Below are 10,503 nucleotides of genomic sequence, written 5' to 3'. Positions count from 1 at the left end.
TGTAATATGCAAAATAGAACATATTAACCAGTACAAGCTCTATCAGAATCACTTACAGGGGACCAGTTGCTGTTGTTGGTGTTGTTAAGCCGTTTTCCTGTTGCTAAAGTACAGTTAGTGTTGCATAGATCTTCCGAGCAACATGCAGCACAGAACTCCGATGACCTCTTCTTCCCAACCACACTATCAACGGGGATGCCGGGACTTCGACAATTCTATTAAAACAATGGAAGTTCCAGGTCATAAGTAAACTAAATTTATAAAACAGATACTGTATAAATATATATATCGATACCTTGCTGTAATATACGCAGATATATATATTTATCATATTAGAAATGTTATGTGTTTTCTCCGTTATGACGCGATTGATGAGACAAATGTTATCTATTTCTTCTTTCTATTAGTCACTATGTATATCCGTACACCGGATATTGGTACTAACGAAACGGTGGATGAACGACCTGCCTATAATATAGACGGTTATGTCGAGAATGAATCTGCAATAACTAATAATGACACCATTACAGTCTTAACCGCTAATCTAATCGCAATGAAGGTGTTATTAACAAAAAATAAGCAGCCGCAAAATCAGTTGATTTGTAGTATTTTCTTACCGCACTTTCATGTCCACATCGGCTAGTCCAAAGAAGGGATCCGGACACACCACCTTCACTTTGTTCAATGTAACATTGCTGTGAATAGGAAATATATGAATGAATTACCTGACAAGAGTCTGTCTATTCAAGTCTTACTCAAAATCTTAATGAAAACGGGCCCTTAGGTTCGCAAGCTCGATAGTTCTATTGACAGGATTGAGATTAAGGGTCTGTATTTAAATAAGATAGTTTCTCATTAATTATACTTATATCATATCTTTCAAACCTGAGACTTTTGCCATATATAATTATCAAAGTCACAACTTATCGGTATGCCTGGTGTTATGTTACTAACTAAGTCGGTTCCGCTGTAGTATGCTTCACCGAAACATCACTTTCAAATCAACATCATTTCGGCGAATTCAATGTTGTGAAATTAACACATTTAATCGAAAATGTCCAATAAGTGAAAACGACACATCTTACCTATAACTGAATATTCTGATAAAATATATCTCTGCACGAACATGAAAAGAGTGTATGATAGGATAATTCCCTGTGTATAATTACCAGAGATTTAGACCAAATATATATCTGTTATAGCATAAACAGATATCAAGATAGGATAGATCCCTGTGTAATATTACCAGAGATTTAGATCAAATATGTCTCTGTTATAGCATAAACAGAGATCAAGATAGGATAGATCCCTGTGTAACACTACCAGATATTTTAGATCAAATATTTCTCTGCTATAACATATATAGAGATTAAGATAGGATAATCCCTGTGTAACACTACCAGAGATTTAGATCAAATATGTCTCTGCTATAACATAAACAGAGATTAAGATAGGTTAAATCCCTGTGTACAATGTAACACTACCAGAGATTTTAATATTTTGTAATACATGTAACTAAGTCAATTCAAAACACAATTCATTCGTACCTCGTATATAGGGCAAGCTCTCACTGTTTCACACTGGTCAGGGCTACGCAAATGGTTACAGTGGTAGCAGAGAACTCGATCACTCATGTCCAGTGCTGTACGGAATAAATTCAGACACAGGGACGAGTAACGTAGGTTGTGAGAAAGTCTGGAGTGTATACATACATATACTATATTCAAGGACAAGGGAACCAACAACTTGCGTTGGAGAGGTTCACCTGCCTCTACCAAGGTCATCCATATTTTCATCAAATGTTTATGTAAATATGTACATACCAGCATAATATTACATGATTTTTCTATGTAGAAAACACAGCTTCAAATACGAAAGACTGTTAAAATATACCTTTATTATACTAGTCCCTGTGCGTTTATAAATACATATAGGTTCCCGAGTAATTGCTTGGAACTTTGACTCATGCTTTGTATGTTCTCTAGGTTATACTAACTGATCGGGTTATTCGGCTTAGTGAGATAGCTATATAAAGAGGGCAGAAATTCCAAGGAGACACAACACAAGTGTACAGCAGCCATACAAAACATACAGACAACCGCACACTGTAACAGGACCATGTAAAGATGGCCTCCATGTATGCGGTGTGTTGCGTGTATGGAGTGCGTAATGGTGTTTGCGTCAGACTGGTATATTTGTGTTGTGTGTTCTTGTAAAGTGGAATTATTGTCCTTTTTATAGTGCTATAACCCTGTATACTGACCGCTAAGCAGGAGTAGAAACAAATAATGTCAGAAAGAAAATGGCTTATATTACACAAGAGAAATACTTTAAATGAAAAATGTTTGCGGAGAACGGAAATTGACTACAATCACGCGAGGACCTATCTTTGATAAGTATATTCACGCGCATTTTTAATGTTTGCTTGTTTTATGCGAAAAACAGCAAAACACTTTAAAGTTAAATCAATCAAAACTGTCAACTTCGAATTTCCTATTTTTTAACTGAAAATAGGTCAGCAAAATTTTTGTTGAACTGCTTCATGTAAAGATATTAATGATTTCCTGCATTAGCGGTATTTTCTGGGCTCAAAAGTTCATAAGAGTTTGTTACCTTGACTACCACAATGTCCCCCTATGACATTACACAGCTTCGTATCGTTACAACAGGAGGAACACATCTGGAAATCGCCAGACATCGGACTATCGTCAAATTCTTCGCGTCTTTTCTCAACGATTGATTTGCATTCCTGAAACATATCAAATTCGTATCAAATGTTTGGAAGTAGGCTATATCTATATATTGGTCCATCTTTAAGGTTTTAGACCCTGTGTTTAAACTAGTGATATTTGGTATGCCTACATATCACTTCTTCGATTTACTCGAACATAACATTGATGCTAAGACGTATCTATGCGTCTGTCCTCAACGTACATATTACCATTGACACGTAGATTGTTGTGTTGTTTTTTATTTTGTCAAAATATGCAAAAAAGTATACTCGGTTCTGCAAGTCCACAGGGTCGGTACATGTTTATGTTACCAAAAGCCATGTCATTATATTTACTTGTGTCCACAGTATGTACAAGGAGCGCTTGTTTACCTAGATTCGATTTTACAAAAATATACACATTGAATGCCTTTTGCATTTGTCATGAACATGGCAACTGTTGATAATAACACGCAAATACTTTGTATATCATGGTTAAAATCCTTAACTCACTCCATAACTCCTACGGTTATTGAAGCATACGATGTGTCAAATTACATACATATCTATATGTCTTACAGTTGACCCAAGTTGGAACAAAAATAAACACAAAATGCTATTTTACAAAGCCTATTATAAGTGCCCTGGTTACCATGGCTACTACAATTTACGCATAACGCTTGCGTGCAATAATCTAAATTATGACTTCGAACGTTGCGGCAACATTTCAACGAAATTGATAAAATATCTGAAAACAGCTTTGTTCAAAAAATCTATCTACGCTCAGACAGATAAACATAAAAGTTATAGGCGTATCATCCCTTCGTTCGCGGGAAACAAATAATTTAAAAGCAACAAACTTACATGAGATGATTTGCATCCGACATCGTATAATAGGTGGCCTCCTGAACTGGCGTATTTCTCAACGTAACACACCTTAAATATATAGTAAATATTAATATACCTCAACTTTATTTACACTATATAAAAGTTACTATGTTTAATTGACTAGCACCCTACATTTTTTTCCAAAACCCTCGCTCAGCTGTGTGTTAGTGTTTGAACTAACACATCCCTGGAAGCTAGCACACACCCGGAATCAGCTATTTATATTTAACCAATCAGATTCGAGGTGGGAATGACTTGTCTCCTATCATGCCATCAGTTGCTAGGCAACGTAACAATTGGGTGTCCGATCACGCAATCTCGTGAGAGGTTTTGTGAAAAATGTAATGGTTTGTTTGTTTGTTTGTTTGTTTGATTAATTAACGTCCTATTAACAGCTATGGTCATTTAAGGACGGCCACCCTTTCACACTGTAATGTGGTGCTGTTCTGCGTGTATATAGGTGTACGCGGTGCGTGGTTTCCGTTGAGGACTTAGCGTTCTATATTCATAGTTGTGGGTACGCTTCTTGTCATATAGTGGAACTTTTGCCCTTTTTCATAGTGCTATATCAAGAACAGAAGCATTTGCCCGCCGCAATACACCCAAGCAACACACCCCACCGGGTCCACATTATACTGGACAACGGGCGAACCAGTCTTTTCCCACTCCCTTTTTGCTGAGCGCGAAGCATGAGCAAGAAACTACCAAACTTTCACACACACAGCTTTGGTGTGTCTCGGCCAGGGGACAGAACCGCGCCAGAGCCTTACCTTCCTCACAGGGGCGACACGCACTCAACTAACTGCAAGGCCAAAAGTGGAGGTGGTGCAAAGGGAAAGGAACCTATAGGAAGAATAAAGTCCAATAGTAAAGAATGAAAATGATAAAGATCCTAATATTAAGAGAGGGGTCGTTTTTTTTTTTGTTTTTTTTTTTTTTTGTTTTTTTTTTCGGCCCTGCAGGTAGGGCTTGTAGAAATTGTACCCTGCTTGCCCGTATTGCCTGATCGTAAAAGAGAAGGGGCGCTAAACATTAGGAACTTATCTTATGAGTTTCAGCTTGCTAACAATGGTCCAAGCACATAAGACTTTAAAGAAGATCGTTTGCCATAACAGCGCAATTAAATCAAAAATAATACCCCGCCAATTATACGTTATGACGAACAGAGTGGCTCTTTCATTCCATTCACTCCCCGAACTCTCTCATCTTGGACAGACTCAAATAATCCTTTGTATTTCGTAGAACCTAATGTCTTTTCTTTCAGGGGGTGTTTTGAGTTAAATATATACCCATTATTTTATTGTACTGATTTAACCCTTCGGGTGACTGTATGGTCATCCATTCCTCGATAATATTCCATCCGGTATTCCGATCAGTTACGGCCTCTACAAACCTCTGGCACTCTCACTCATAGTAAAAACTGGAGGCAAACACTAAAAAGGAACAGGTAACTTAGTGTCATTTCACATGTACATGCTAAAGAGCCCATATAACGGTACACGGTGTGGTTGAACTCTGTGGCGCGTTGAATGTTAGGGCGTTTGTTCGCTCTCTCTGACAAGTCTTCAAATGACGTAATAATTTTCTTTTCTTAGCCTGAGAGCGAGTCGGGTCAAATGTTTTTTCCCCCCCCGCTGGAGCTGGGCTTGCCTTCAAATTTCACTATGATAGGATAGTACCAGGGGGTGTAGAGATTATTTAAGTGATGCGGAACGCCCTGCAATAATCGAAGATGCTGTAATCAGTTATGTATATTATATTACCCGTCGTGATGGGCACACACCTCGGTAAAACGTCCCGTCCACAATCCGTGGGGTCCCGGTAATTAAAAGGGAACAATATGGCCGACACGATCTGAGACCTCGCTCATCTATTGAAATGTGGTTAACAATGAGTCGGAATAAGTTCTTGATAAACTTCATTGTAAATTTGTAGTCTCTGATTTAACGGCTATATGACGAAAATTAGGACTTTCAAATTCAGTTTGTATTCTGTTATTAAATATTTGTGATATAAAAAAACTGTAAAAGTTATAAGAACTGCAATCAATTTTAAGATTATATTCATAAAATTATGGTAAAAAAATTTACAATATAGAGCGATAAAGATACTAAACACAACTCTTAACTCTACCCGGGAAAATCCAGGGACCCTACGGTTAATTAAAAAAGTACACGCAGTATTGTATGGGAGATTACATTGGTACCGGCGTCCAACTACCAAGTTCTGTTGATAGTATTCGTAATCATAAACAAGAAACCCGTACATGACTTAGTATTATTGCAACAAGCTCCTACAATCTATAATAATTAGTATACTCTAAGTTTCTATACCTGAAAACAAAATTGAAAAATGCTTGAAATTGCACTTTCAACCAAACTTATGTATATAAATTCGCCTTCATACTAGTGGAGGATCAACGGAGTGATTGGGTTTATTGATATACTACAGGTCAGAAACAACGTCAATTATTGCGCAAGATTTACTGGAATCTTCGATACAACCTTCAACGAATTACTGTAACAATATTTTCAACGGTAAATCTAACAATTTTTTTCGTGATGTAATTAAACACTGCTTGTGTGGCAGGCAACACATCCCCTTCCACAGGAATTTCCATGTAATTATTCACATGTTTTTTTTTTCATTCTACTATAATTGTACCTGCTACACTTGTTAGAGATCGCATATACAAATCACCAGGCACAACTGTGGAAATGGAAATTAAATTAACAGCATTAAGATCGTTTATCATCGTTTAATGAAACAAAATCAATTATCAAATAAGAGGTAACTTCGAACCAAGCTATGAAGACCACAACATGAATATACTAGTGCTTCCGCAAAACCTGTCGCGCTCACACGACTTTCACACACACACCGCACATTAGAGGACCGTCCTTTATAAGACCCTGTCCTGTTGATAAGGACATTAGAATTAATTAAAACCAAACACAACAAACAAGGTGATTTGCCGCACACTTACAGATGAACTAACAAAATTCCAAAAAACAATTGTACACTTCGAAGTTTTCGATTTATTTACCTCCAAGAATATCAAATAACAGATTAAACCCCTCATATAAAAAGATAATAATAACTTACATATGCGTAAGACGGGCATGCAATTCTAAACGTGTACTCTGTTTGCTTGCCAGTGTTTCATACCTGATACGAAGTTGGGCGGAAAGTCCCTTTGCAGAAAACCGGAAACTCTACGAGTCCATATGTAGGCTGATATCTCAATTATCAGTAGAACGGGGGGGCTTCGTGGTGTTTTTTTTAAAAAAAGATATAATGAACGCTCTCCCTTGCTGCATCGCTACAGTTACAAGTCGTAGGGTAATAACTAGTAGATCCTAACAGATATCTCTCATAAACAATCCCAATAACATCTGGAGTTGTAACCCTGTTATTACTACTTTGTTTCCTAGTGTCTCTTGATTCAGTTTCTTACGTGTACCTTACATTAACATACCAGTTTAGGACATGTAAGGACGTTGCCAGGTATTAATTGGATGGAGAGGACAATAGCGCCACAGTACCCGAGAACAACCAAACCACCGGGTCAGAGCGGTCATGAACCTTGAACATAACTTGCCCCACACTTGGAGGATTCTCGAACCGGCCGCATCTCATAGGTTGGAGGGCCTTGAGTGGGAGGTACACTCATTATGTCTCGGGACCATCTCTAAATCCACTCGCGCCTCCGCGGCCCTCTGTCATTACAAAAAGTACGATTACATTGGTGGTCAAGCTGGCTGGGCTAAACATCCGATCGATACAATCTAGACACAACTTCAAATCATCATGCCATCTTTAGGTAATTCCACATCTCATCAAGAACTCTGAGCATTATCTATGTACTTCTGTGCCTCTGTGTTACACTCTGATAAATGATCATTCCCCCAAGAACACAACCTATTCCTAATGGAATCATTTTGATTACGTTATCCTCACCAACCCTTTATTAAATATTCAAGTTTGTTCCAAGTCCTTCTCTATTATTTGTCTATCAATAGAAAAAAAGGAAATCCTTATTTCGCTTTTTTTCTCTTCAAAATGTCAACTATTCAAAATGCCAAATCTTGCTGTCAGTGGAGCCTTTGGTTTCGAGCCTAAAAAATATAAAAATTGAGTGAGTTTCCCTCTTTTAGTACTTTCTCATCTGAGACTATCTGTTGAGCGGTACTCAAAAACAACATCTAATTGCCTCAGAACACTGCTAGGTCACCAGACACCACTATCTATCCAATCGAGCCAACGATTGCTACTAGAAGATATTATAACTACTGCAATTCTCTCAGTAAAGTTCACAGAGGAGATAGTGCTCTAATAGTGTCCTTTTCAAATATAGAATTCTAGTTCTCCTAATGACCCTAGACCTTAGCTTAAAAAGTGCATTTCTGAGACTGATCGATTGAACAAACATGGAAATGGCCGACAAGGTTAGCCTTTTGATAAACTGAAATACTTGCTTACACCCCCATCTCCGGATGTAAACTGACGGGGATTAAGTCTCCAAATTACATATGTTAGTATTTAGTTCACAAGTTTGAACAATAGATCAAGGATGTCCCACTTTTCATTGACAGATATAAGAGATCGATCTTATGTTGGGCGGCCGGCGCCAAGATACTCTGGGAACCTCTGAGGTTACAATATACAGACAGCTAGACGGCCGTTCTATCTACGATGAACGCTAATCTCCGTAGTGGTCAGAAGTCTAGGGCATAATTCAAATTGAATATATAACCTAATTTTCATTCTGATTCCGTTGAATATGTTTTATTATTCTAATAATATACCGCTGGTGAGTTCCCTTGTTGGATCAAACATCATTTTCTGGATGCCAATATAAATCACTCTCCAATTAACCCCTTTAAATTCTTACGGGCATTTTGTTACCACACCTCAATTTCGTTCCTCTGAAACTTATTTAAACAAAGAGTACAAAAAACAAGTCTTCGAAACTGTAAAAACATGCAAAGACTAGGAGGCCACAAGGGCTATAACTAACTTCCGACACTTGTAAAGAACATCAACTATGGTCACGAAAAGACTTAAAACTAGCTCGATCTAGACAAACTGTATCAAACATCAATGATGATCACAAAGGTTACTAATTAACACTTATCTGAATGGGTATGAGAAAGCGGGGAAATAGCAATTACCTCAGAGTATAACCCATTCCAAATAAATGGTTTTTATTTATTTATACCCTTTGCTTCATTTTCCTCCGCTATGGTTAGAAAAGCATACCATGGTGTATACTAAATACAGTGACGAATATAGTCATCGGAGTAGAATTAATTGACGCTCTAAACATCACAAGAACATTTTATTTTGGTCAAATAATATTGATTCGTCCAACACTAATATACCCATGAACCTTCTGTACCATGTCCTGTCTGTTTTTATTAATTATAAAGTTTTTCTGAAAAAAACACAGCTGAAATAACTGTATTACAAATTAATGAAATTTTTATTGATAAATTCAAGAAATGCACAAACACAGCATCATAAGAAACACATATATAATATTCCCATAAACAACAGTCAGTATTTTATAATGAATCACAGTAAATTCTACTTTGTGTGATATTGATAGTCTAATCCTTGCAATTATTGACGATGGAACATTTCCTGGAATATAGCCTGACAGTACTCATAGTTGGTGTGATGTTACTCTTGCAGACATTGGTCCTGCAGTAAGGCGCGTGGCTAGCTCAACTGATGCATAAAGTCAGCCATTATACTTTCGAATGCGTCGTATAAAAAGTCGGCCAAGCTGGAGGTTTTGGAAGAGCATGTAGCTAGTTCATTTCCGTTGAATGAGAGTTGTGTAGTTTATGGACACTTCAGCTGGGACAACAATTTACACTTAGTATGTCCGAAATTAGGCGTTCCCTTTTTTCCCCCTTAGATCTCTCACTAGTAAAGACACTTGAAAAGAGTTTCATCCCACCGATATTGTGGCCCGCTTAAGCCCATGATGTGGTCCTTAGCTTTAGTCTCTCACACTATTTGAGACCTGATAGAGATTGTCCGATTTGTGCCCGCTTTACTTATGCCCATGATGTCTGCCTTGCTTTCGACCTCCCACTTTTGTCAAGCGTCGTGATACATGTATGCACCGTATACAATGGTTTAGGCGTGTATTTAAACCAGAGAGGACCTGCATCTTTGCTTAGCTGAGGCCGTGACATGAAATTGTTCAAACAGCGTATTTTTTACCTACAGCGCAATTATCATACCACACATCCATTGCTCTGATCGACAGTTTTCCTTCGGGGGCCTTTGCCAGAAGTTGTCAGATGTTAAGGATTTAATTTTTCTTAGGTATATCTCAATAGTAGCCACAGGAACAATTAAGATTACCTGAAACATATGAAGAGGAAGGAAAAATGAAATGCATTATTTACTTGACTCATACAAATGACAAAAGTCAATGCTAATGAAAAATGAACACGACGTAATTGTATAAACGAATTTTGGAATAGAATTTGTGCTACATCAAGCTATCTACACCTATAAAATACACGCTTTTTTTTTTCAAATATTGTAAAAATTAAAACACTCATCAATAAAACTCAACCGAAACACGAACCAGGATAGAACTAACTATAGTGCGTCCCACCCTTGTCATTGTACTCTTTAAAATCGTCGCCATCGACTATTGTTAGTGTTTTCCCCCCCATCCTCGGTCAAAGTGTGTCAAATCGTGTTGCTTTAACAGCCATTTTTTTACCTACCCCCCAAACACTACAGCCATGTCCGCTTTGCGAGATGCCAACATCAAATCAATGACTTCATCAATAAACGTCATCTTACGGTGGAAGAAACGTGTCGTCAGATGACTTCCAATCACAATCGCTAGAGAGAAAAAGGTCCTCGCCAACATA

At 37.6% G+C, this 10,503-nt stretch overlaps 1 long non-coding RNA gene across 1 annotated transcript; it reads right to left on the bottom strand.

Annotated features, from left to right (window-relative positions):
* Positions 1-617: 617 nt before the first annotated feature.
* LOC138305522 (uncharacterized) lies at positions 618-3,753 on the bottom strand. Its single transcript, XR_011205714.1, has 4 exons — positions 3,575-3,753; positions 2,614-2,749; positions 1,548-1,642; positions 618-695 (listed from the first exon to the last, which is right to left on the bottom strand). It is a non-coding gene; the product is annotated as an uncharacterized lncRNA (long non-coding RNA).
* Positions 3,754-10,503: the final 6,750 nt, after the last annotated feature.

The sequence above is a fragment of the Argopecten irradians genome, chromosome 13 (assembly GCF_041381155.1).
Source record: "Argopecten irradians isolate NY chromosome 13, Ai_NY, whole genome shotgun sequence".
Classification (NCBI taxonomy): Eukaryota; Metazoa; Mollusca; class Bivalvia; order Pectinida; family Pectinidae; genus Argopecten; species Argopecten irradians.
This window is presented reverse-complemented; position numbering and strand designations above follow the sequence as displayed.